Here is a 25,942-nt window from a genome sequence, read left to right as displayed (position 1 = left end):
ATCACCAGGAGGGTGTGGGTGGGGGTTTGGGCCACACTGGGTGACACTGTCAGAGGGGGTGACACCAAAGTGGCTGTCTATAAAAATATCCTTGTAGTTAGCCCAGCTTACATGTATCAATATACCGACAAGGCTAAAACTCTATGCTAATTTACTTTTTGAACTTTCTAATGTGCTTCAGTCAAAACTGTCATTATTACCCACTTACAAACACGTGGTTTCTTCAAATCACGTGGTTTCGTCGGCACACACCGAAGCAGCACTGTTATTTTCGTTGCTGCTGGTGTTTTTGTAGTTGCTAATTTTGTCAAACGTTCTGGTGTTTTAGCTACAATATTGCGGCAATTAGTATTTGTGAATTTGTATCAATAACTTTTTTGAGAATGAAGTAGTAATTAAAGGAAAAGAAGGAGTGATATATGGGAATTACAATTTATGAGTAAAATTAGTACAAAAAACATTACCAAGGATTCTATACGGTCTGGTAGGGAGAAGGTCCATGGGGGGAGGTGATACCAACCCTAGTGATGCCATTGCCATTGGGCCACTAATAGGAGGTTATAATCTGCAGGGGAGAGAGAAACTGAAATGTGGTTTACCAATGAAGAATGATAACCTTGAAGGGGTGGGGGAGAGAATTAAGTTGGGCATGAGGAGAAATCTTCTGACTGTAAAGATTATCAGATACTAAAACAGGAAATTGAGAAAAGTCACGGTCTTCTCCCCAAATCACAATTACCCAGAATGATATGCTAAAAGTAGGAGAATGGCTGGCTGAGCTGGGAAATCTTTCCTAGGCTTCTTCTTAGAGACAGCAGGGAAGCCCATCTAGACTTCCAGGCAGGACTGGGTGCCTCTCAGGTTTTTCAGAGGAAAAACTTAAAAATGATAAATAAACTGCATTTCAATACACTACAGTGAGACGCTTAGTGTTGGTCCTTCACTAACAAAATGACTCACAGAGAAAATACCAACAAGGCCCTTGTTACACAGAACGCGCCTGCTCCTTCCTAAAGGTAGAACTGGCATGGGTGATCCTCAGGCCAGGACTGACCATCTCTCCATGGCCCGGGCTCCCCAGCTTCCCCAAGTTTCTACAGAAACGCAGCAATGCACCCTCCCGATCCTTACCTGCCCGTTTGGGACAGCAGAACTAAGCCTGTGGTCCCCTGGCTCTCAGTGAAATTCACTGTATTTTTATACTCTGAAAGATCCCCGAGGCTGCAGGCAGAGGTCAGAGGCAAAGTACATTTCTTGTGTTGTTGCTTCAAAAGTAATTGCTCTTGTGTTCTCAAAGACAGACAACAAACCTAGTAACAGACTTTCATAAACTAAGTTTTAACCCAGGAAAAAAAGCAGCACCGACCGTTCACATTCGCTCAGAATCATCCTCACTAGACTTTTTCTCACACAAACATTGGAAATAAGTGGTAAAATGTCAGCAGTTCCCTAGGCAGGGAAATGATGGGAGAACTTTCCTTTTTCCACTCTGATTCTTATTTCCTGAAAGATTAAAATGCTCTAAGTCCAGGGGCTGTGGGCTGATGGCCTCATCACCTTGATGACTGGCCACAACCTTGGGCTCAAAACCCCAGGGTGTACCTCGCCTCTTAACATCAGGCCCAATGACCCAGCCACTGCCTCTCGGAACCACTTCACACCTCACCTTGGACCTCACACGAGGTTCGACTAGAGCGCTGCAGCCCTGCAGCCAAATTCTAACCCGAGGTAAGGCATTCTTGCTAATTGAGCACAATGCTTCCTGTTAGATGAATGTCAGGCAGGATGCTCTACTTGCTGAGCAAAACTGGCTGTAGGAAACTCATTGGCAAATGAGGCCAGGGGCACAGAAAGACAGCCCCTCGGCTGCCCCTGGGGAGGTCTGTGCCTCGGGAGGCAGTAGATAAGGAAGTCTGGGCAAAGCAGCTCATTCTAACGAAGGCGGGATGCTGGAGCGCACGATGCAGAGGCTTTTGGAGATGCTGTGAGAGTTGCTGCATTCGTTTCCTGGGGCTCCCCTAACAAAGTACTCAAAGCAAGTGACTGTAAACAACACAGTTATGGAGACTAGGAGTCCAAACTCAAGGTATCGGCAGGGCTATGTTCTCTCCAAAGTCTCTGGGGGGAGGTCCTTTCTTATCTCTCCCAGCTTCTGATACTTCCAGAAGTTTCTTGGTCTGTATATACATCTTCAGATGGTTGTCCTTCTTTGTCTCTATTTCTAGGTCTTTTCTCTTTCATAAAGACACCACTCAGATTGGATTAGGATTCACCCTACTCCAGTATGACCTCCTATCAACTGATAACATCCCCAAAGACCCGATTTCCAAAAAAGGTCATGTCCACAGGTAACAGGGGTTTGGACTTGATTTTTTTTTGGGGGGGGGAGTACAATTCAATCCTTAAGAGCTGCTAAACTGTAGGATGGACAGGTTGCAACCATAGTTGGCCTTTTGGTTGAGTTTTAATCTCATCAAGGGTGCCCTAGAAGGGCACTCTCTAGATAAAGTCACTGTCTAGTCTTTGAATGTGTACTTTGACCACAGAAAAGTGAAGAATGCTGAATTAGGACAAGCCAGCTCCTTCTCAGGCCATCCCACATAGGACAGGGTAGAGGCAATGAAAAATACACATTTTTAAAAGATTGGTTTCGCTAGCAAGCAGCCGCCTAAGATGCATCAATTGGTCTCAACCCACCTGGATCAAAGGAGAATGAAGAACACCAAGGACACAAGGCGATTACGAGCCCAAGAGACAGAAAGGGCCACGTGAACCAGCGACTACATCATCCTGAGGCCAGAAGAACTAGATGGTGCCCGGCTACAACCGATGACTGCCCTGACAGGGAACACAATAGAGAACCCCTGAGAGAGCAGGAGAACAGTGGGATGCAGAACCCAAATTCTCATAAGACCAGACTTAATGGTCTGACTGAGACAGGCCACGGAATGAGCCTGACACTCTACAGGACACGCTGGGCTTCCCATCCATAACATTACCTTGGTTGTATACAGCATTTTCCAATTCATAAATCCCACCCATACATATTATCCCAGCAAATAGTGATATAAGAACTGCAGAGGTTATTACCCCATTTGACATTAAGGAAGCTGAGGCTGAAGAAGGTTGAGTAGCGCTCCTAGGCCACTTAGCCAAAATAGGATTGTTGGAAACATGTAGTGAATGATCAGGAAACTTTGGGGGTGGGGGCAAAGGTGGATGGAGTACAAATGAGATAGCTACAAAATGTTTAAAGTGTAGGGGAGCCCAGAAGACACAAAGCAATGTGTCTGCCCCTATTCCACCCATAAAATATGCCACACTTTCTTTTTCGCCCTTGACCCCAGAAGCGTTTTTGAAACGAGGACTGCTTCCTTGAAAGCTGTCCAATTTGAAGCTCAAGCCCCCAAGCCCAAAATGGACTTCTGCCTAGTGGTGCAAACGGAAACAGCAGGCCCTTGCTGCATCATTTCTCATGCAACAATATCAGACTGATTTGGGGATTGCTTATAGGCAGCTACACAGCTACTATTAGGAGAGGTCTTGTGGCTAACTGATCTTTAAGAAAGATCTTTCTTCCAAAAATAAAAGGCACCTATGGAGCACAGAGTTAATGATATGTATTCCAGCCCATGTCTGGTAAACTCTCAGATGACAGCAGCAAGGCAGGGTCACTCAGGTTCTATTAGCTCAATTAATGAGGAGTAAGATAAGGCTAACACCTCACTCGTCGGGCGGCTCAGGCATAGAGCTGCAGTAATGGAGTTATTAACCTTCGTCAGCCACCAAATTTTGCTGCTGATTCCAACTCCATTTCCTAGTTCAGGCCTCCATTAATGGGCTGTTTATTATCCCTAATCCACACAAGGATCAGCTGCAGAAATATGAGAGCTTCCCAGAAGGACCAAGTGATGAGAGAGAGAACACATCCTCTCAATTTTGCATTTTAATTTTTCTTTGGCCCTACTACTGTCCTCTTAAGAAATTACAGCATCTTTTTCACTTTAGAACACATTAGAAATGTCAAGGTCATTATCCAAGGGTTTCATTGTGTTGCCCCCCAAAAAGAAGATATCATATGAAACTAAGAAATAACAATATTTAAAACCAAATGAGAGAGCTCTGGCATACAAACTGAATGCCATTTCCATTTTTACTTTCATCATGTACCATAATATTCCATTGCTTAATAAAAGTTACCACAGTTGAAACCAAAAAATCAAACTAGCATTTAGCAGAACAATTTATCAACATTGTTATCTACCCTGATGAATATTTTCCAGTGGGCATGGCTCCATGGGGCTTCAGACGAAAGTATGATTTTGTCTTTGTCTACTTGCAGGATTATTCTCCCGCCCCAAGTGCTGCCATGTGAATAAGGAACTACCTTTCCCCGACTCCAACCCAAGAGAAGTCATTAAAATGTCTTCTGTAGATAAAGAAAGTAAACAGATTGCTATTACAGAACAAATATCATTTAAATATCAATAAGTTATTTGTACCAACCCATAACAAGCAGATATGGCAAACAGCCCTTCAGAATACAGCTATATCTGCCATGTTAGGCTCTTTTTATTTAGCAGGACTTCAAATCACACGGGTAACTATTAGAATAGAAGTTTTCACACTTCTTAATATGTAGACTAATCTGTAGCATACCTATTTTTGCTATGAGTCAGAATCAACTCGACAGCACTGGGTTTTGTTTTTTTTTTAATTTTTGGGGGGGTGAGAGCATAATTTATTATGTGAGAATAGGAGAAAAGATAAACTCTATCCTACATTTTTGAAGGAGAGCTTGCCATAACACAAGGAGCAATGAGGAAGCACATGTGAAGTGAGCTCATAATAGCTCATGGTATGGCACTTTCCAATTTAAATCACACACACACATTCTATTTAACCCCCAGGAGAGTAGTGCTGTGAGTTTAAAAGAGTAGAAATCATTATCCCATTTGACAGATAAGAAAACTGAGGTTATGTAGCTCTCTCAAGCCAGCTAGCCGGTGAGCTAAACAAATGCCAGGTGTATTTTGTATAAAGGATACAATATAATGGCTCAGAGCAAAGAGCTGGGTTCAGGTCTGAACTTCTCAGATTCAGCTGTGCGGCTCTGGACAAGGGACATAGCCAAGCTCAGGTGTTCTTTACCTGAACAAACCAACTTTATGTGGCTGTGAGAGGATTAAATGAGATGTGAAGCAAATTAAAGACACATAATTAGCACTCCATAAATACCAGGTATTAGCATCATCATGTTTGTTGTCTTGATGATGGTTATTATTTAAAAGAAGCAAGACCAAGGGAGAGGAGGCCTGAAAAGGGAGAGAGAGGTCGGGGAGGGGGAAGGGAAGAAGTGTCCTCAGAGGACATTACCCAGGAACCAGGTATGGCTGTGTCTTAGGCTGGGTTCTCCAGAGAAGCAAAACCAGTAAAGTGTATATATACATACCAAAAGAAACCAAACCAAACCCAGTGCTGTCGAGTTGATTCCGACTCATAGCAACCCTATAAGACAGAGTAGAACTGCCCCATTGAGTTTCCAATGAGCGCCTGGTGGATTCAACTGCCAACACTTTGGTTAGCAGCCGTAGCACTTAACCACTATGCCACCAGGGTTTCACACACACACACATATATACACAGAGAGAAAGAGAGAGGTTTATCTCAAGGAAATGGCTCACACATTTGTAGAGGCTAGCAAGTCCCAAGTCTGTGGGTCAGGAGTCAAGCTGGAGGCTTCTCCTGACTCACACAACTTCAGGGGCTGAAAAACCCAAGATCAGTAGGTTAGATGCCAGGCCACTGGTTTGTGGGCTGTGGAAGCTGATGAATTCAAGAGAATCTAAGATTGGCAGGTCAGAAGGCAGGCCACTGGCTCACAGACTGTGGAGGCTGACAAATCCCAACATCAGTAGGCAATACGGGAGGCAGCTGGCTCAAGTCCCAAGAACTGGAGGTCAGATGATGATGACCCACAAACAGGATCCAGAGCAAGCAAGCAAGCTTTGCCAGAACATCTGTGTGTGTATATATATACATACATACACATATATGTGGAAACACTGGTGCCATAGTGGTTAAGAGCTACGGCTGCTAACCAAAAGGTTGGCAGTTCCAATCTACCAGGTGCTCCATGGAAACCCTATGGGGCAGTTCTACTCTGTCCTATAGGGTCGCTATGAGTCAGAATCAACTTGAAGGCAATGGGTTTGGTTTGTGTTTGGGTATATAGATATATATAGAATGTAGGTCATACCAGGAAGAAACTCCTCTTACAGCTGATCAGCTGATCACATTAGCTCACATTATGGAGGATGACTACATCACTGCATAACTGCCAAACTACATCATTACATTAACTGCCAAACCACTGAGAATCATGGCCCAGCCAAGTTGACACACAGACTGCTTCAAACCATAGTCAGAGAATAAGAGAAGAATGGAAGGATAAAGAAGGGAAAAAGAAGAAGGGGGAGAGGAAGATAGAGAAAGGTATTCTTGTCAGCACCAGAAGTAGCCTAGATAGAACATTTTGGGCCAGCCTCAGACTGGGACTAGCAGGACTGTTGAACAGATTTCCAGCCCCAAGAAACCAGAAAAGTCTTCTGGCCCACTTATCTGGAGAGGTCAGGCTTACACCCTACTTGGGTGTGGAATTTCCAACCCCTCATGAGCAGTGGAGTTTGTATTTGCAGCCCCTCTCCTCTCAGAGATGCTGCTCTCCAGCTCCACGGAGAAAACGGCTGTGTGTGAAACATCTGTGTAGCAAAAGCCCACAGCAACAACAACAATAAACCCAGCACCAACTGGGAGCCAAGTGCAATGAGAAGGGGCCTGTAACTGCTTTCCCAGGGACAACCAAGTCCTCTGGATTGGGATGCACACAGCTGCCTTATTTAAAAAATAACAAAAGTTCAATACCCACCATACCCTCAAAGGAAATCTATATAGCAGTTTTCAATTTGCACAAAACTACCTGGAACACAAATGAGCTAATCTAAAATATCATTCTTTGGTGATTTCTTTACAGTTTTAAAATTGAGTTCAATGGAATAGAGAGAGACATTCTAAAGAAAACAACACTAATAAAATCCCTGCTGCCGTTCTGCTGGATTTCATTGCCAGACCCATCTGGGGTCTCCCTATTACCCTCTTTTTCGGGGATTTCCAAGAGATGCAGCAGCAGCCCTGACCCTGGACCTGTGCAGTTCAACTTGACCAAGACCTTGTCCTGATACAAGATGGCAGGAGAAGGTAGTTCAAGGCGATGGTTCATCCCATGCCGCTGCTTGCAGCACTGAGGGGAAGGATGCAAAAGACACTTCTGTCTGATACACTGCAAACTTCCCAACGTCAATCAGAATCCTATACTCTCTTCTCTACACTAAACATTAATTTTAAAAGGAAAGACCATGCTACAAACTTGTAGCATGAAATGAATTATTTTACATCCAGGCGGAGGGCAGATTTCTGGATGTGCCTTGGATAGTTCTTTGTTTCTTCTCCCCCCCCTTTTTTTTTTTAATATTATTATTATGTTTTAACAAACTTTATAGCCCATTTTATTTGTTGTCAAATAACTTTTTCTCCTTCTTTTCAACACATCAATTACTTGGTTTGTTTCCCTCGCTGTATGATATTGGAATCAAGAGATTGATACTGCTCAGCAGAATATAATTTAGTATTATGTGCCACGGGTTTATGAGGTAGGAGTCAGGCAAAACATTGCATGTGAACACTATCCATTTATTAGCTCTAAGCAGAGATTTATACTTGACAAGGAGACAATAACTTTGTTTTCTGATAAGCCAAAAAAAAAAAAAGCCAAAGAGGTCTATTTTTGTGTCCAATACACAGAGTAGTTTACCCCTTCCCCAATAACTCTATTTACTGGTGTGAATATATTTTAACAATAAAATTGATATATATGTAAATTTATTTTAATCTAATTTCATCGAACCCTCCTAAAAAAGGAGCCTTTGTAGATTGTTTTCATATCTGAATAATAGATTTCTGTATCGTATTCCCAGATTGATTTCTAGGCTATAATTCTGTCAAGATTTCCTCCTGGTGTCAAAAACAGCAACACCACAGCTAGAGTGTTTTATAATTGGCATCACAACCAAACCAGAGTTACAGCCCTGATATTCATTCCGATGCTGGTGGGTTTGTTTTAGAATATTTTTCTCTTTCTTAGCTTATACCTGAACTTGAAGGTTTATGGCTAAAACTACTTTCTGGATTAATCGTAAAAAGGTTTAACTGAAAGCTAAGGTGGGAGAAATGGAATAGAGGAGATGAGAAAGGAGGAGGGAAAACACACCTTCAGTGATGGAAGTAAAACAAAGAAGGATGATTAAACAACAACAAATGATTAAATCTACGTTGTATATAAACACTTTTTTTTCCTCCCGCCTGTACTCTGCCCCAGGGTCAAATAAATTAAGTTGGCATTATTTACTAAGTCTTAAGGAACTGATTTTAGTCCATGGTCAATAGAGAAGAATTTACTTGCACGCCTGCCCTAAATCAAACAGGTCCTTGAATATTTTTTCCTGTGTGCTTTGGAATAAACACTGGGCCCTCCCCCATGCTGGTCTTGCAGCGCCGGCATGGTACACGGAGGGTCAATAAATAAAGCAATAGTTTTTTCTTCAGGGTTCAGAAAACCAGCACAAGACTTCTTTCCATCAACCATGTTAATGACCCTCCAGCCTTTCTTTAAGTGACTGTTTTGCATTTTTCCTCCCATGTCTTTCATCTTCAGGTGTATCATGAGTTTACACAGAAGCTGACACTGAAGTCTGTTACATTACAAGAGAACAAGAGAACAGAGGACAGAATCTGAGCCTCATGGCATTATCCATAACTCACGGCTGTTGAGTTGATTCTTACTCATGGTGACCCTATGTGTTACCGAATAGAACTGAGTGAACTCCATAGTGTTTTCTTGACTGTAATCTTCCTGGAATTAGATAGTGAGGCCTTTCCTCTGCTGTGCCATTACCCAAAAAATTAGTTGGGCTCAAACAGGCAACGTTTCGGTTAGTAGTCAAGTGCAAACCATTTGCACCACCCAGGGACCTCATGGCACTACGCTGTTGTTGTTGTTAGATGCCATCGAGTTGGTTCTGACTCATAGTGACCCCACGCACAACAGAACGAGACACTGCCAGGTCCCGCACCATCCTCACAATTGTTGCTATGCTTGAGCCCATTGTCAATTCATCTCATTGAGGGTCTTCCTCTTTTTCACTGACCTTATACGTTACCAAGCATGATGTCCTTCTCCAGGGACTGATCCCTCCTGATAACATGTCCAAAGTATGTGAGACGTAGTCTCTCCATCGTTGCTTCTAAGGAGCATTCTAGCTGTACTTCTTCCAAGACAGATTTGTTTGTTCTTTTTTTTTATTTTTTATTAACTTTTATTAAGCTTCAAGTGAACGTTTACAAATCCAATCAGTCTGTCACATATAAGTTTACATACATCTTACTCCGTACTCCCACTTGCTCTCCCCCTAATGAGTCAGCCCTTTCAGTCTCTCCTTTCGTGACAATTTTGCCGGCTTCCCTCTCTCTCTATCCTCCCATCCCCCCTCCAGACAAGAGATGCCAACACAATCTCAAGTGTCCACCTGATATAATTAGCTCACTCTTCATCAGCATCTCTCTCCCACCCACTGACCAGTCCCTTTCATGTCTGATGAGTTGTCTTGACCAGGCCCTTTCATGTCTGATGAGTTGTCTTCCGGGATGGTTCCTGTCCTGTGCCAACGGAAGGTCTGGGGACCATGGCCGCCGGGATTCCTCTAGTCTCAGTCAGACCATTAAGCATGGTCTTTTTATGAGAATTTGGGGTCTGCATCCCACTGATCTCCTGCTCCCTCAGGAGTTCTCTGTTGTGCTCCCTGTAAGGGCAGTCATCGATTGTGGCCGGGCACCAACTAGTTCTTCTGGTCTCAGGATGATGTAGGTCTCTGGTTCATGTGGCCCTTTCTGTCTCTTGGGCTCTTAGTTGTCGTGTGGCCTTGGTGTTCTTCATTTTCCTTTGCTCCAGGTGGGTCGAGACCAATTGATGCATCTTAGATGGCCGCTTGTTAGCATTTAAGACCCCAGATGCCACATTTCAAAGTGGGATGCAGAATGTTTTCATAATAGAATTATTTTGCCAATTGACTTAGAAGTCCCCTCAAACCATGGTCCCCAGATCCCTGCCCTTGCTCCGCTGACCTTTGAAGCATTCATTTTATCCCGGAAACTTCTTTGCTTTTGGTCCAGTCCAATTGAGCTGACCTTCCAAGTATTGAGTGTTGTGTTTGTTCTTTTGACAGTCCATGGTATTGGTCCAGTTGTGAGGGTTTTTGTTTTCTTTATGTTGAGGGGAAACCCTGGTGGCATAGTGGTTAAGTGCCACAGCTGCTAACCAAAAGGTTGGCAGTTCAGATCCACCAGGAGCTCCTGGAAACTCTATGGGGCAGTTCTACTCTGTCCTATAGGGTCACTATGAGTCAGAATTGACACAGTGACTGCAACAATGGGTTGAAGCATAGAAAGAATTGTGAAGATGGTGCAGCACCTCACAGTGTTTCATTTTGTTCCCCATCAGGGCGGTCATTGGTGGTAGCCAGACACCATCTAGTTCTTCTGGTCTCAGGCTGATGGAGTCTCTGTTTTATGCAGCCCTTTTGTATCTTGGGATAATGTTTTCCTTGTGTCTTTGATATTCTTCATTCTCCTTTGCTCCAGGTAGATCGGGACCAATTGATGCATTTTACATGGCTGCTCAATAGCTTTTAAGACCCCAGATGCCACTCACCAAAGTGGGATGCATAACATTTTCTTAATAAACTTTATTATGCCAAACTGCCCTAGGTGTCCCCTGAAACCATGGTCCCCAGGCCCCAGCCCCTGCTACTTTGTCCCTCAAAGTGTTTGGTTGTGTCCAGGAAACTTCTTAGCATTTGGTATAGTCCAGTTGTGCTGACTTCCCCTGTATCGTATGTTGTCCTTCCCTTCATCTAAGATAATTCTTGTCTGCTACCTAGTTAGTGAATTCCTCTCTCCCTCCCTCCTCACCCTTGTAACCATCAAAGAATGTTTTCTTCTGTACTTAAACCTTTTCTTGAGTTCTTATAACAGTGGTCTCATACAACATTTGTCCTTTTGCAACTAATTTCACTCAGTGTAACACCTTCCAGATTCATCCATGTAGTGAGATGTTTCTCGGATTCACATTGTTCTTCATGATTGTGCAGTATGCCATTGTGTGAATATACCATAATTTGTTTATCCATTCATCTGTTGATGGGCACTAGGTTGTTTCCATCTTTTTGCTATTGTGAACAGTGCTGCAATGAACATGGATGTGTTGGTAATCTAGTGCTGCTATAACAAAAATACCACAAGTGGATGGCTTTAACAAACAGAAGTTTATTCTCTAGTCCAAATTTAGGGTGTTAGCTCCAGGGGAAGGCTTTTTCTCTCTGTTGGCTCTGGAGGAAGGTCCTTGTTATCAATTGTCCCCTGGTTGAGGGACTTCTCTTGCAGGAACCTCAGATCCAAATGACTCTCTCTGCTCCCGGCACTGCTTTCTTGGTGGTATGAGGTCCCCCTGTCTCTCTGCTTGCTTCTCTCTTTTATAACTCAAAAGAGATTGGCTTAAGACACTATCTAATCTTGTATATCTCATCCATATGATTGCCACTAATCCATCTCATTAACATCATAGTGATAGCATTTACAACACATAGGGAAATCACATCAGATGACAAAGTGGTAGACAATCATACAATATTGGGAATCATGACCTAGCCAAGTTGACAGATATTTTTGAAGGACAAAATTCAATCCATGACAATGGGTGTGCATTATGTATTCATGTGACAGCTCTTATTTCTCTAGAATATATTCCAAGGAGTAGGATTACCCGATCATATGGTACTTCTATTTCTAACTTTTTAAGGAAGTGCCAAATCAATTTCCAAAGCGGTTGTACCATTGTACATTCTTACCAGCAGTGTATAAGTGTTCCAGTCTCTCTATCACCTTGCCAACATTTACTATTTTGTGTTTTTTGGATTAATGCCAGCCTTAGATGGGGTGAGATGGTATCTCATGGCAGCTTTGATTTGCATTTCTCTAATGGCTAATGATTGTGAGCATTTCCTCATGTATCTGGTAGCCGCCTGAATGTCTTCTTTGGTGAAGTGCCTGTTCATAGATTTTGCCCATTTTTTAATTGGATTATTTGTCTTTTTGTTGTTGAGGTTTTGCAGTATCTTGTAGATTTTAGAGATTAGACCCTGATCAGATATTTCATAGCCAAAATTTTTTTCCCAGTCTGTAGGCTGTCTTATTACTCTTTTGGTGAAGTCTTTTGATGAGCATAAGTGTTTGATTTTTAGGAGCTCCCAGTTACCTAGTTTCTCTTCTGCTGTTTCTACATTGTTAGTTATGTTTTGTATTCTGTTTATGCCATGTATTAGGACTCCTAACATTGTCCCTATTTTTTCTTTCATGATCTTTATCATTTTAGATTTAATATTTAGGTCTTTGATCCATTATGAGTCAGTTTTTGCACATGGTGTGAGGTATGGATCTTGTTTCATTTTTTTGCAGATGGATATCCAGTTATGCCAGCATCATTTGTTAAAGAGACTGTCTTTACCCATTTAATGGACTTTACGCCTTTGTCAAATACCAGCTGCTCATAGGTAGATGAATTTACCTGGGAATTCTCAATTCTGTTCCACTGGTCTATGTATCTGTTGTTGTACCAGTACCAGGCTGTTTTGACTACTGTGGCAGTATAATAGGTTCTGAAATCAGGTAGTGTGAGGCCTCCCACTTTGTTCTTCAGTAATACTTTACTTATCCAGAGCCTCTTTCCTTTTGATATGAAGTTGGTGACTTATTTCTCCACCTCATTAAAAAATGCCTTTGGAATGTTGATCAGGATTGCATTGTATTTGTATATCGTTTTGGGTAGAATTGATATTTTCACTATGTTGAGTCTTCCTAGCCATGAGCAAGGTATGTTTTTCCACTTATGTAGGTCTCTTTTGGTTTCTTACAGTAGTATCTTGTAGTTTTCTTTGTATAGGTCTTTTATGTCTCTGGCTAGATTTATTCCTAAGAATTTTATCTTCTTGGGGGCTATTATAAATGGTATTGATTTGGTGATTTCCTCTTCGAAGTTCTCTTTGTTGGTGTAGAGGAATCCAACTGATTTTTGTATGTTTATCTTGTATCCTGATACTCTGCTGAACTCTTCTATTAGTTTCAGCAGTTTTCTTGTGGATTCTTTGGGGTTTTCTGTGTACAAGAGCATATCATCTGCAAATTGGGATACTTTTACTTCTTCCTTACCAATTCGGATACTCTTTATTTCTTTTTCTAGCCTAATTGCTCTAGCTAGGACCTCCAGCACAGTGTTGAATAAGAGTGATAAAGGGCATGTTTGTCTGTTTCCCGTTCTCAAGGGGAAGGCTTTCAGACTCTCCCTATTTAGAATGTTAGCTGTTGGCTTTGTATAAATGCCCTTTATTATATTGAGGAATTTCCCTTCTATTCCTGTTTTGCAGAGAGTTTTTATCATGAATAGGTGTTAGACTTTGTCAAATGCCTTTTCTGCATCAATTGATAAGATCATGTGGTTCTTATCTTTTGTTTTATTTATCTGATGGATTACATTGATTTTTTTCTAATGTTGAACCATACCTGCATACCCGGTATGAATCCCACTTGGTCATGGTGAATTATTTTTTTGATATGTTGTTGAATTCTATTGTCTAGAATCTTGTTGAGGATTTTTACATCTATGTAAATGAGAGATATTGGTCTGTGATTTTCTTTTTTTGTGGTGTCTTTACCTGGTTTTTGTATCAGAGTTATGTCAGCTTCATAGAATGGGTTTGGGAGTATTCCATTCTTTTCCATGCTCTGAAATACCTTTAGTAGCAGTGGTGTTAACTGTTCTCTGAAATTTTGGTAGAATTCTCCAGTGAAGCTGTCAGGGTCAGGGCTTTTTTTGTTGTTGTTGGGAGTTTTTTAATTATCTCTTCAATCTCTTCTTTTGTCATAGGTTTATTTAGTTGTTCTGCCTCTGCTTGTATTAGTTTATGTAGGTAGTGTGTTTCTAGAAGTTTGTCCATTTCCTCTAGGTTTTCATATTTGTTGGAGTAAAATTTTTCATAGTATTCTGTTACGGTTCTTTTAATTTCAGTTGGGTCTGTTGTGATATCGCCTATCTCATTTCTTATTCAGGCTATTTGCTTCCTTTCCTGGTTTTTTTTTTTTTTTTTTTTTTTGTCAGTTTGGCCAATGGTTTACCAATTTTGTTGATCTTTTCAAAGAGCCAGCTTTTGGTCTTGTTAACTCTTTCAATTGTTCTTCTATTCTCTATGTCATTTATTTCTGCTCTAATTTTTATTATTTCTTTTCTTCTCGTCCCCATGGGCTTCTTTTGCTGCTCTCTCTCTCTATTTGTTTGAGTTGTAGAGTTAATGTTTTGGTTTTGGCCCTTTCTTTTTGGATGTGTGCATTTATTGCTATGAATTGACCTCTGAGCACTGCTTTTGCTGTGTCCAAAAGGTTTTGACAGAATGTCTTTTATTCTCATTTGATTCTGTGAATTTCTTTATTCCATCCTTGATTTCTTCTATAACCCAGTAGTTTTTGAGCAAGGTGTTGTTCAGTTTCCACATATTTGATTTTTTTCCTTGCTTTTTCTATTATTGATCTCTACTTTTATGGCTTTATGGTCAGAAAAGATGCTTTGTAATGTTTCGATGTTTTGGATTCTGTTAAGTCTTGCTTTGTGGTCTATTCTGGAGAATGTCCCACGTGCATTGGAAAAGAAAGTATACTTGGCTACTGTTGGGTGTAGTGTTCTGTATACGTCTATGAGATCGAGTTGGTTGACTGTGGCATTTAGATCTTCCGTGTCTTTATCAAGTTTCTTTCTGGATGTTCTGTCTTTCACCAAAAGTGGTATGTTAAAGTCTTCTACTATTATTGTTGAGCTATTTCTCTTTTCAATGCTGTTAGAGTTTGTTTTATGTATTTTGGAGCCTGTTGTTGGGTGAGTAAATATTTATTATGGTTATGTCCTCCTGGTGTACTGGCCCTTTAATCATTATACAATGTCCTTCCTTATCCTTTGTGACAGATTTTGCTTTAAAGTCTATTTTGTCAGAGATTAATATTGCCACTCCTGCTCTTTTTTTGATTGTTGTTTGCTTGATATATTTTTTCCATCCTTTGAGTTTTAGTTTGTTTGTGTCTTTGAGTCTAAGGTGTGTCTCTTGTAGGCAGCATACAGACAGATTGTATTTTTTAATCCATTCTGCCACTCTCTGTCTCTTTATTGGTGCTTTTAGTCTATTTACATTCAGCGTAATTATGGGTAGGTATGAGTTTAGTGCTGTCATCTGGATGTATTTTTTTTGTGTTATCGACAGTTTCTTTGTTCCACTTAATTTTCTGTGCCAAGTTGTTTTCTTTATGTATTTTTATCTTTTTCATTGTTGTGGAGTTTGTATTTGCTGAGTGTTTATGTTTTCTTCTTTTTTATTTTGATGTGTAGGATTGTTAGTTTCCTTTGTGGTTACCTTAACATTTACCTCTATTTTTGTAAGTTGAAGCCAATCTTTTATTTCTTGATATTGCCTTGACTTGCTCTCCATATGAAAGTTCTATGACTACATTATTTAGTCTCTCTTTTTTGTTTTAATGTTGTCGTCTTACATATTGATCCCTCTGTTTCCCTATTTTCAGTGTTTTGACTTTGATTTATTTTGTGACTTCCCTATCTTGGCTGATATCTGGTTGTTCTGTCCTGTGTTCTAGTCTTGGGTTGTTATCTGATGTTACTGATTTTCTAACCAGAGGACTCCCTTTAGTATTTCTTGTAGTTTTGGTTTGGTTTTTACAAATTCCCTTAACTGCTGTTTATCTAGAAATGACCTAATTTTGCCTTGATATTTGAGAGACAGTTCTGCTGGATGTATAATTCTTGGCTGGCAATTTTTTTCCTTCAAGGCTTTATATATGTCATCCCCTTGACTTCTTGCCTACATGGTTTCTGCTGAGTAGTCAGAGCTTAGTCTTATTGACTCTCCTTTGTAGGTGACTTTTTGTTTATCCCTAGCTGCTCCTAAAATTCTATCTTCATCTTTGGTTTCAGCAAGTTTGATTACAACATGTCTTGATGAATTTCTTTTGGGATCTACCCTGAGTAGGGTTTGATAAGCTTCTTGGAAAGATATCTTCTTATCTTTCATGATACCAGGGAAGTTTTCTGCCAGCAAATCTTCAACAATTCTCTGGATTTTCTGTTATCCCTCCCCCCATTCTGGTACTCCAATCACTCGTAAGTTAGTCCTCTTGATAGAGTCCCACATAATTCTTCGGGTTTCTTCATTTTTTAAAATTCCTTTATCTGATTTTTCCTCAAATAAATTGGTGTCAAGTGCTTTATCTTCAATCTCACTAATTCTGACTTTCATTACCTCAGTTCTGCTCCTATGACTTTCTATTGGTCTGTCTAATTTGGAAGTTTATTGTTAATCTTTTGGATTTCTGTTTGCTCTCTTTCTATGGATTCTTGTAGCCTTTAAATTTGTCTTTATGTTCTTGTATAACCTTCTTAAGTTCCTCTGTTGCTTTGTCTGTTTTTCCATCACTTGGTCTGCATTTTGCCTGATCTCCTTCCTGTTCTCATGAAGAGCTCTGTATATTAATCTTTTGAATTCTACCTCTGGTAACTCCAGGATCTTCTCTTCCTCTGGGAGGTTTCCTGGTTCTTTATTTTGGTAGCTTACTGAAGCCATCACAGTCTGCCTCTTTATGTGATTTGATATTCACTTTTGTCTCTGAGACATCAGAGTTATTATATTTATTTTATGTTTGCTTACGGCATCGTAGCTTCTTGTTTTGTTCTGATATGCCCAAATAGGCTGATCACATGAGCTACTTTGACTATTGGCGTCTTTGAAGCTCTCACATCCTATCACTAGGTAGTTAGAGCTGTTCCTAGGTATGTGAGCCCAGAGGTACATTTACTTTTCTTATGTGGATTCAGCTCAGGTGTCCAGGTCATTGGTCACCAAGTGTGTGGTGCAGGCTCTGATCCACAGTCCTTGACAGGCAGGACTATGTATGGGTGATTGGAGTAGGAACAGGTACCCGGCTGCAGTAGGAGGTTATGTGCTGAGCAAGGTAGGGGGCTGATGGCTGCCCCTGAGTGCCTGAGTGGAAGGGGTATCCCTGTTCCCTAGCATGCATAGATGGGTGGGTTTTGCAGCCAGACTTTGGGCACCCAGTGTTGTTGGCTATAAGGACTGGGAGGCACCACTTATTATTAGACCCTTGTTGCAGGTGGCTAGGTGGAGTGGGTGGGGACATCAGTTCTCTGCCCCTGATGTGGGTAGGTGAGGACCCTGCTAAATAGGCAGGACAGTGTTAAGTGTCATGCATCTGCCACTCCCCCTTAGCAGCTGCAGTTGAAAACAGGCTTCAGGTATATACCCTGTTGTACTGTGCTATTAGGGCCTACACTGTTGACGTGGGCCCACACTGATCTAGGCAGGGGTGAAAGGCATTCAAAATCTGTGGACCCCTTATGCCTGTACCTAGGCAAAGAGGCTGTGCCGGCCCTGAGTTTCCAGCTTAGGGGAGCTGGCAGATTATTTTTTCCTGTTTGTTATTTTTTCCCTCTCCAAAGCCAGGATAATGGCTTGGGGCATGTGACAAGTCCCACTTCCAGCCCAGAGGGCACAGCAATCACTGAAGCCAGACTGGGACCAGAGCAGAGCAGGGAGAGGGCAGTTAAATGGAAGAGGGGTACTTTCCAGAGGGGGGAAGGGTTTTTTGATCCCACGTGGTAGGTTAGATGCTTGCACTTAACTTTGCAGATCCAGTGCCGCTTCTCCCTGGTTCTGGGGGCTTATGCAGACTCTCTGCCACTAGGTTTCTCCCAGTGTTGAAAATGTGTAATGAGTGCTACTACTTGCCTCAGCCCACGCACACTGGCCAATCCAGCCTGCAGGGTGCTGGCCAGGTCAGGTCTGGCAAATCCTCGCTGCTTCTGAACTGTTCCTCCCTCCCCCTACTGCTCAGTCCAACTCCTCAACATTGTCTTTGATGTTCAGGGCCCCTAGATTGTAGTATATAATCAATTCACTCATTTTGGGGGGTCTTTGTTGTAAGAGCGACCACAGGAATCATCTGACTACTTCACTATCTTGGCTCCACCTCCCAACTCACACTATTCTTAGACAAACAACAGGCCTACTCAAAGAAAAATGATTTGCATAAAATATCTATTTTAGGATCCAGGTACAACAACAACAAAAAAAAAAACCTGTTGCCTTCAAGTCGATTCTGACTCATGGACCCAAGTATAGATGTTACCAAACAAAGGAAAGAAGGGGTCATAAAAGCCCAGAAGGGAGATAATGAATACCCTTTGGAAGAAGAATTACTCTAGGAAACAGAACATTTTAGATGAAACTTATCAACATCCTTAAAATAATTTACATATATAACACATCAAAGAAATAAAAAAATAGATAACAAAAGGAGATGAAAAGAAAGCTGACAAAGGGAGAAACATAAGGGAAAAGTAAAAGCATAATAGAAATGAAAAACAAATTAGAAACAATAAAAAATAAACAAAAAATAGTCAAATTTATTATGAAGGACAGACTTGATAAAATAATATAGGAAAGATAAAGATAAAAGCAACTAGAAAAAAAACTTAATTATGGAAAACAGATGATTAATATCCAACACACACATAATTGGCCTTCCTGAAGAAGAAAACCAAGAAATGAAACAGAAAAAATTAATATATCTACTAGAAGAAAATTTCTCTGAAACAATGTAAATTGAAGAATTCATAATGTTCCAGGGAAAATTAATAAAGAGAACCAAGTCTGAGACATGGCTGGTGAATGTAAATGAACTGAGAAAGTGAGAGAGAAAGAGAAAATTCTATGAGCATCCAGGAAGAAGAGGCACATTATCTATAAAGGAAAACAAACCTCATTAGCCTCAGACATTACTGCAACCCCAGAAATGTCAGAGTAAAAAAAATGTAGAAATGATACAGGAGACTATCAGGGGGAAGAAATGTAATCAAAGAATTCTTTACTTTGCTAGACGCTGTTTACAAGTAAAGATAACAGAAAGATATTCTCAAATACGTGAGAACTGAGAAAATTTAGCATTTATGAAAACAAATGGCTTCCTGAAAATGACTCAAAGATATAATCCATTTAAATGCAAGACAAATTAAAACAGATAAATGGAGAGGTTAAATTACGTAACTAGCTGATGTTGAAATCTGAATCCAGTTGAAAAGAGAATTAAAACTTCACAAGTATAGCAAATATAGCTAAAAACATAATATAATTGTTATATGTCTAGAAATCAAAGCTTAATAATCTTTAAAATAATAATCTATCTGTAATAGACTGGGACTAAATATGTAAGAATGTGTCTGTTCCTGTCCCCCCTAAAACTGAAAAGTAAATAGGGTTGGGGATTGAGGAGGTGGTATATATGGAATAATTTTTTCATCTTTCATAGGAAAGAGTCATTTTTAAAATTCAGAAATATAGGCTTAACCAAATTACATTAAAGAGACTGGTAGAAGAAGAAACAGATTATCTTCCAAATTAACTAGAGTGGTGGGTAGGAGAAGCCAATAGTAACAATGATAAAATTCAAAGAAAGCACAGATCACAAAGAAAAGATGGAAGATGAAACCATAATGAAGTATAAAATAAAATAATAAAAGTAAAACTAAGTGGAATAAACTCAACTATTCAAGGAAAAAGACATTAAGATTGAATAAAACATATTAAACCCAATTTCATTCTGTCTACATGACATACAAAAAAATAAAAGAAGCAAATTAGTTGAAGGTAAAAATACGAGACACGCAAACACAACAAATGACTTCCATGTAAAAATGACATATTGAAGCATGCATCAAATTTTGTTTCTTCCAAAAACACCACAGAAAAATTACAATCCAAACCACAAGGACAGAGAAAACAAGGGAAGAGGGACAGAACTGCAAAAAAAAATTGGATGCTAGAAAGCAGATGGACCAGTGGCAACTAGTTGAGGTGCTCTCAGAAAGCCAAATCCTAAATCAGCAGCAGGAAAAGCTAAGAGCCAGCCCATTCTTCACCACAAACTCCTCAAAAGGCTCAGGCATAACTACCACCTTTGGAACTGGCGGCTAAAATAGGAAGGGCTGGCTGAAATTTAAAAAAAAAAAAAAAATATATATATATATATATATTTTTTAAGCCCTAGATCCTTTCCTTCACTCCATCCAGTTGAGCCAATTTCCCTCCTCCACTTGAGTAGAAATTAAAGGTCTATTCTCTAGAGAAGATAAAATACAGGATCCTGGATTAAAGAATGCCAAGCACAGTTGAGAGCCTGAGTCTGTACCAAAAAGAGAGAAACTAGATAAAAATATGCATATCACATGCAGTATATGAAGCCTCCTCCCACCTTCCTCCCTCTTCCCCCTTTCCTAGGCACCCAGACCCTTGCAGCTAGCCCTTTACCCTCCAGGAGATTAGACAAGTCCTCTGGGGAATCTAAGCAGCACCAAGGAATAGGCCTAAAGATGTTGACACTTGAGGGGAAGTGTTTCTGCACAAATTGCCAATTAGATCACTCTACAGTGAAGACAAAGTCTATGGATTCCACCTATGCACTCAGAACTTCCAAGACGCGTTTTAGTCTCAACAACCAAGGATAATCTAACATTTGGGGGTCTAATTAAGAAAGAATGAGACCAAGACAAACAAACAAAAGCTCAACAGAAACAGATTATGCAAGAGGAAACTCCCCCTCCTATGCCCCAATAAAACAAACTGGTTAACATTTTCAAGAGAAAAAAAAAAAAGATTTGGGATCCATAAAACAAGATCAGGAAGCTATAAAGGAGAATATTCAGAGAGAAAAAAAAGAAATAATTTTCAAGTCTTACAAAAGCAAACAAAAACTACAGCAGAAATTAGAAGTTCAGTAAAAGTGTCAGAAGAGAAAGTTGAGGAAATCTTCCAGAAAACAGAGTAAAAAAGCAAAGATATGGAATACAAGAGAGAAAAAATATTAAAAAAAAAAAATTTAGAAGGTCAATTCAGGAGATTTAATGTTCAAATAACAAGGGTTTCAGGAGAACAGACAAAATAGAAAGAAATCAGCAACAAAATAAGAGAATTTTCCAGAAGTAAAGGACTTGGGTTTCCAGAATGAGTTCCAGTACAACGGCACATATCAGACCCATACGAAGAACATAAATGAAATTTCCTTGTGAAATGTCAGAAGCCTGGGGAGAATGGGAAGATCCTACAAACATTAAGAGAGAGAAAAATCACATACAAAGGATTAAGAATCAGGCTGATATTGGATTTAACAGCAACTCTGGGGTTCAAAATTCTGAGGGAAAATGATTTCTAGCCTATAATTCATCACCCAGTCAAACTACCCAGCAAGTAAAAAGGCACAATGAAGACATTTTCAGGCATGCAAGGTCTCGAAAAACTTACTTCCATGCAAGCTTTCTCAGGAAGGTACTGATGGACATGCTCCACCAAAATGAGGGAGTAAACCAAGAAAAAGGAAGTCATGGGATATAGAAACAAAATATCCAACATGGAAGACAGGTGAAGGATATCTTCAGTATGGCAGTGGATGGGCATTCCAGGATAAAAGCTGTACACCAGGAGAAGAAGGTGACCTGTTCAGTTTGGAGTAGATGTGTTGAGGGTATAACAGCTTGCCACTTCTTTTCAACTTGAAAATCAACTGGAGGATATGCTTCATTAAAGCAAGGGGGTATATAAAGAAGAGAAAGATGTGTGTGATTCAGGAACAGGGACTCCAGCTCAGAAGAAAGGCAAAGGAAATTCCTTAGATAACAATGAAGGAAAGTCCCAGAAGAAGGGCCAAGCAGTAAGCCTCGAAAAGAACCAGTCCAAAAAAAAGAGAAGAATGGAAATGACCAAGAAAAAACTGGAACTAATAGATTACATAATGTGTGCAAAATTGTTCTGAGAGATTATTATGAAGTATAAAGAAGTAGCTAATAGGTACAAAAAAAAAGTAGGCAAATGAAAAAACAAGGAGATTATTATCTTCAAGAAAAACAAAAAGTAAGAAAAGAAAGGAAAAACAAAAAGTGCTCCTTCCAGATGAGTTAGCTCCCTTAAAACAGGTTTTCTGGAAGTATCACACAAATTTATGTTTATCATCACATTGGTCAGAACTTAATCACGTGGTCCCGTATAGCTGTAACAGAGACTGGAAAACGGAATCTTTTATTTCAGATATCAATGTGCTGCACCGAAAATTGATGTTTTATTACTAAGTAGAAAAGGTAGAATGAATGTTGGAGTAGACAGACGAAAGTTCTGACACAGACAGTCACTTTCATCACTTTTCACAGTAAACACAGTAACACAGACCTTAATGCCATGAATAATATAGCACCAAAGCATATAAACCAAGAACTGCAGGAAACACACACACGAAAAAAATCAAGAGAAGTATAACACTAATGGGAAATTTGACAAATCCCTCTTAGTCCTTGACAAGTTGATAGATCAAAAGCAAACAAACAAACAAAAACCAAAAGATGACAACAAAAAAATAAGGTAAGGAGACACAGGGTCTAAATTATAAAATTAAGTTAGACCTAATTTATAATTAATTCTTTAACTTTAAATTAAAAATACACATTCTTTTCAAATGCCCATGGAACATTTAAACAATGATTCACAAAATAAACCTTATACATTCTAAAAAAGTAGTGGTTTTTAAATACATTCTCCATACTCTGCACTAAAATTGAGAAACTAATAATGAAAGTTGAAACAAGAGCAACAATAGCTGGAAATTTTAAAACTCAACTAAATACCTCTCAGATGAAAGAGAAAGTTTAACCATACATTTAGAATATCTAAAAAGAATAAATAAATAATGAAAACAGTATACATCAAAAATATGGGACATGGCTAAGGTTATAAAGAGAAGACACTTCAAAGTCTTAAACATTTTCAGTATCAAACAAGAAATAACAGAAAACAAGTGAATTATGCACTTTGCTCATAATTTGAGAAAAAGAACCAAAGAAACCCAACACAAGGAGAAATCATTAATAAAGAGAAGCAGAAATTCATGAATAAAGAATACAGGGAAAACAGTAGATTGATAAATAAACCCAAGCCATCTATTGGTGAAAAAATCCATAAGAAAGACAATCTACTAGTTAAATTAATCCTCAAAAAGAAAACAGAAATACATAAAATTCACAATAATAAAGAGGAAATAACCACAGATAAAAAAAAATTTAAAAAAAAAAGATTTGAAAATTATGTTAAAACATTTAAAGGCAGTGACGAAAGGGATCATTTTCTAGGAAAAGACCAATTACACAAGAAAGGAAGTTCAAATTGACCAAATACCATGAATAAAATCAAACTGTTAACAGGCTCTCTCTCCTCCAAGGTGCCAGTTTCAAGGAACGGTTACTACTGAAGTTTTAAAACTATTCTAGATGTGGAGAAAGTAGGAAAATTTGTGAAATTATCATATCACGAATACTAATACTCTGACAAAGTACACACACACACACAAATTTTCAGGCCCACACTACAATATGCATATTAATGAAAAAAAATGTAGCAAATATAATTCAGCAGTATATTAGTGTTTGATTGCTGCCATAACAAATTGCCATAAACTTAGATGCTTAAAAAACACACACAAACACAAATTTACTAGCTCACAGTTTCTGTAGGTCAAAAGTTCAGCACAGGTCTCGCTGGGATCAAGGTATCCACTAGGGTAGGCGGGGGTCTTTTTCCAAGCTCACTGGTTGTTGGAAGAATCTATTTCTTTCTCATGCTTTCCACATGCCCCCTCCATCTTTGAGCCAGCAATGGTGCGTCAAATCCTTCTCATGCTTGTAATCTCTCTGATTTCCTTTTCTGTCCTCAGTCAGGAGAAAGTTTGGCTTAAGAGCCCATATGATTACAGTGGGCCCATTCAGATAGATAATCCAGGATAACCTCCCTATTTTAAGGTCAATTGGCCAATAACTTTAATCATACCTGCAAAGCAGTTTTCCCATGCAACATAAGATATTCATGGGCATGGTATCAGGGAACAAAGGGGATCAAAATTCTGCCTGCCATGAGTAATATATTGAAAGAATAATATATCATGACCAAGTGAGAGTTATTCTGGGAATGAAAGGCTAACTTATTGTTAGAAAATCTATTAAATAATTCATGTTAATATGGCAAAAAAGAAAAAAACATTTAATTTCCTAAAAGATCCTGAAGAAGTCTGCTTTAGTTATTTATCTAGGACTGCTGTAACAGAAATACTACAAGTAGATGGCTTTAACAAAGAGAAATTTATTTTGTCACAGTCTAGGAGGCTCAAAATTGGAATTCAGGGTATCAGCTCCAGGGGAAGGCTTTCTCTTTCTGTGGGTTCTGGAAGAAGGTCCTTGTCATCAATCTTCCCCTGGACTAGGAGCTTCTCAGTGCAGGGATCCCAGGTCTAAAGGACACGATCTTCTCCAGGTACTACTTTCTTAATAGTTATGAGGTCCTCCTGTCTCTCTGCTGGCTTCTCTCTTTTATATCTCAAAAGAGATCAGCTCAAGACATAATCCAATCTTGTAGATTGAGTCCTGCCTCATTAATTTAACTGCTGCTAATTCCATCTTATCAAAATCACAGAGATAGGATTTACAACACATAGGAAAATCATATCAGATGACAAAATGGTGGACAATCACACAATACTGGGAATGATGGCCTAGCCAAATTGACAGATATTTTTGGGGGACACAGTTCAACCCATGACAAGGTCTTTAATAGAATTCAACATCTATGAGATATTTTAAACTCAAAGAGCTATATTTTAACTTTATAAACATTATATAAGCCTTAATGGCAGAACACTAGGACAGCCCTTTAGGTCAGGAAAAAAACACACCTGTCAAACATGATACTGCCTAACACTGTTCTGGAAGTACTGACCAGTGCAATTAAGAAAAAGAGTAAAACGAAAAGCACAAATATTGAAGAGGAAGAGGCAAAAGAATCAATATTTATAGAAGACATGATCATTCACTTGAAAACCCCCCAAAGATCAAATGAAAAACTATAAGAAACAGTAAGAGAGCTCTTGAAGGAGGCAGGGGTACAAAATAAAGAACCAAAGTCAGTATCTTTCCTATATTCCTGAAATATCCAGTTAGAAAGTAAAACAGATGAAAAGATCTTATCACAATATTGATAAGAACAACAACAGATATTATAATATTTAGAAATACGCTTAAAATGAAATATCTGAGCCCCAATATAAAGTGTGGAAGGATTCACTAAGGTTTTCATAGGTGAAGCCCTCAATGACTTGGATTGACACAATAGCCAAAACAATGGACTCAAGCATACCAATGATCACTAAGATGGTATAGGACTGGACATTTTGTTCTGTTACACATAAGGTCACTACGAGTTGGTACCAACTTAACGGCACCTAACAACTACGGTGTCACTAAAGACATAGAACATAGTCAGGTCAAGCTGCAACAGGTTGGTCTATAAATCTAAGGTAATTCCGGTGAAAATTTCAATTGTATTTTTTCTTTTATATATGGTAAAATTATTATAGTGTTCATCTGGATAATAAATATATAAAAATAACCAATAAAGAAGAGTAATTAGAGGGCTTTGTCTTATATTGGCTATTGAGTATATGATAAAACTAAAATAGTTAAACAGTGTAGTACTACTGTAGAAATAGATATGTGGAAAACAATAGAAAGTTCAGAAATAGCCCAAGTATATATATAATACTGGTGTGCTCTAAAGTTCAATTTAGT

General features: G+C 39.3%; 1 protein-coding gene across 1 annotated transcript in view; it reads right to left on the bottom strand.

The window, feature by feature from the left end:
• AK8 (adenylate kinase 8) overlaps positions 1-25,942 on the bottom strand; it is a 218,719-nt gene that overhangs the window by 66,191 nt on the left and 126,586 nt on the right. The gene's annotated exons all lie outside the window — the stretch shown is intronic.

The sequence above is a fragment of the Loxodonta africana genome, chromosome 9, assembly GCF_030014295.1.
Source record: "Loxodonta africana isolate mLoxAfr1 chromosome 9, mLoxAfr1.hap2, whole genome shotgun sequence".
Classification (NCBI taxonomy): Eukaryota; Metazoa; Chordata; class Mammalia; order Proboscidea; family Elephantidae; genus Loxodonta; species Loxodonta africana.
Note: the sequence above shows the minus strand (reverse complement) of the source record. Positions and strands in the feature narration are given on the sequence as shown.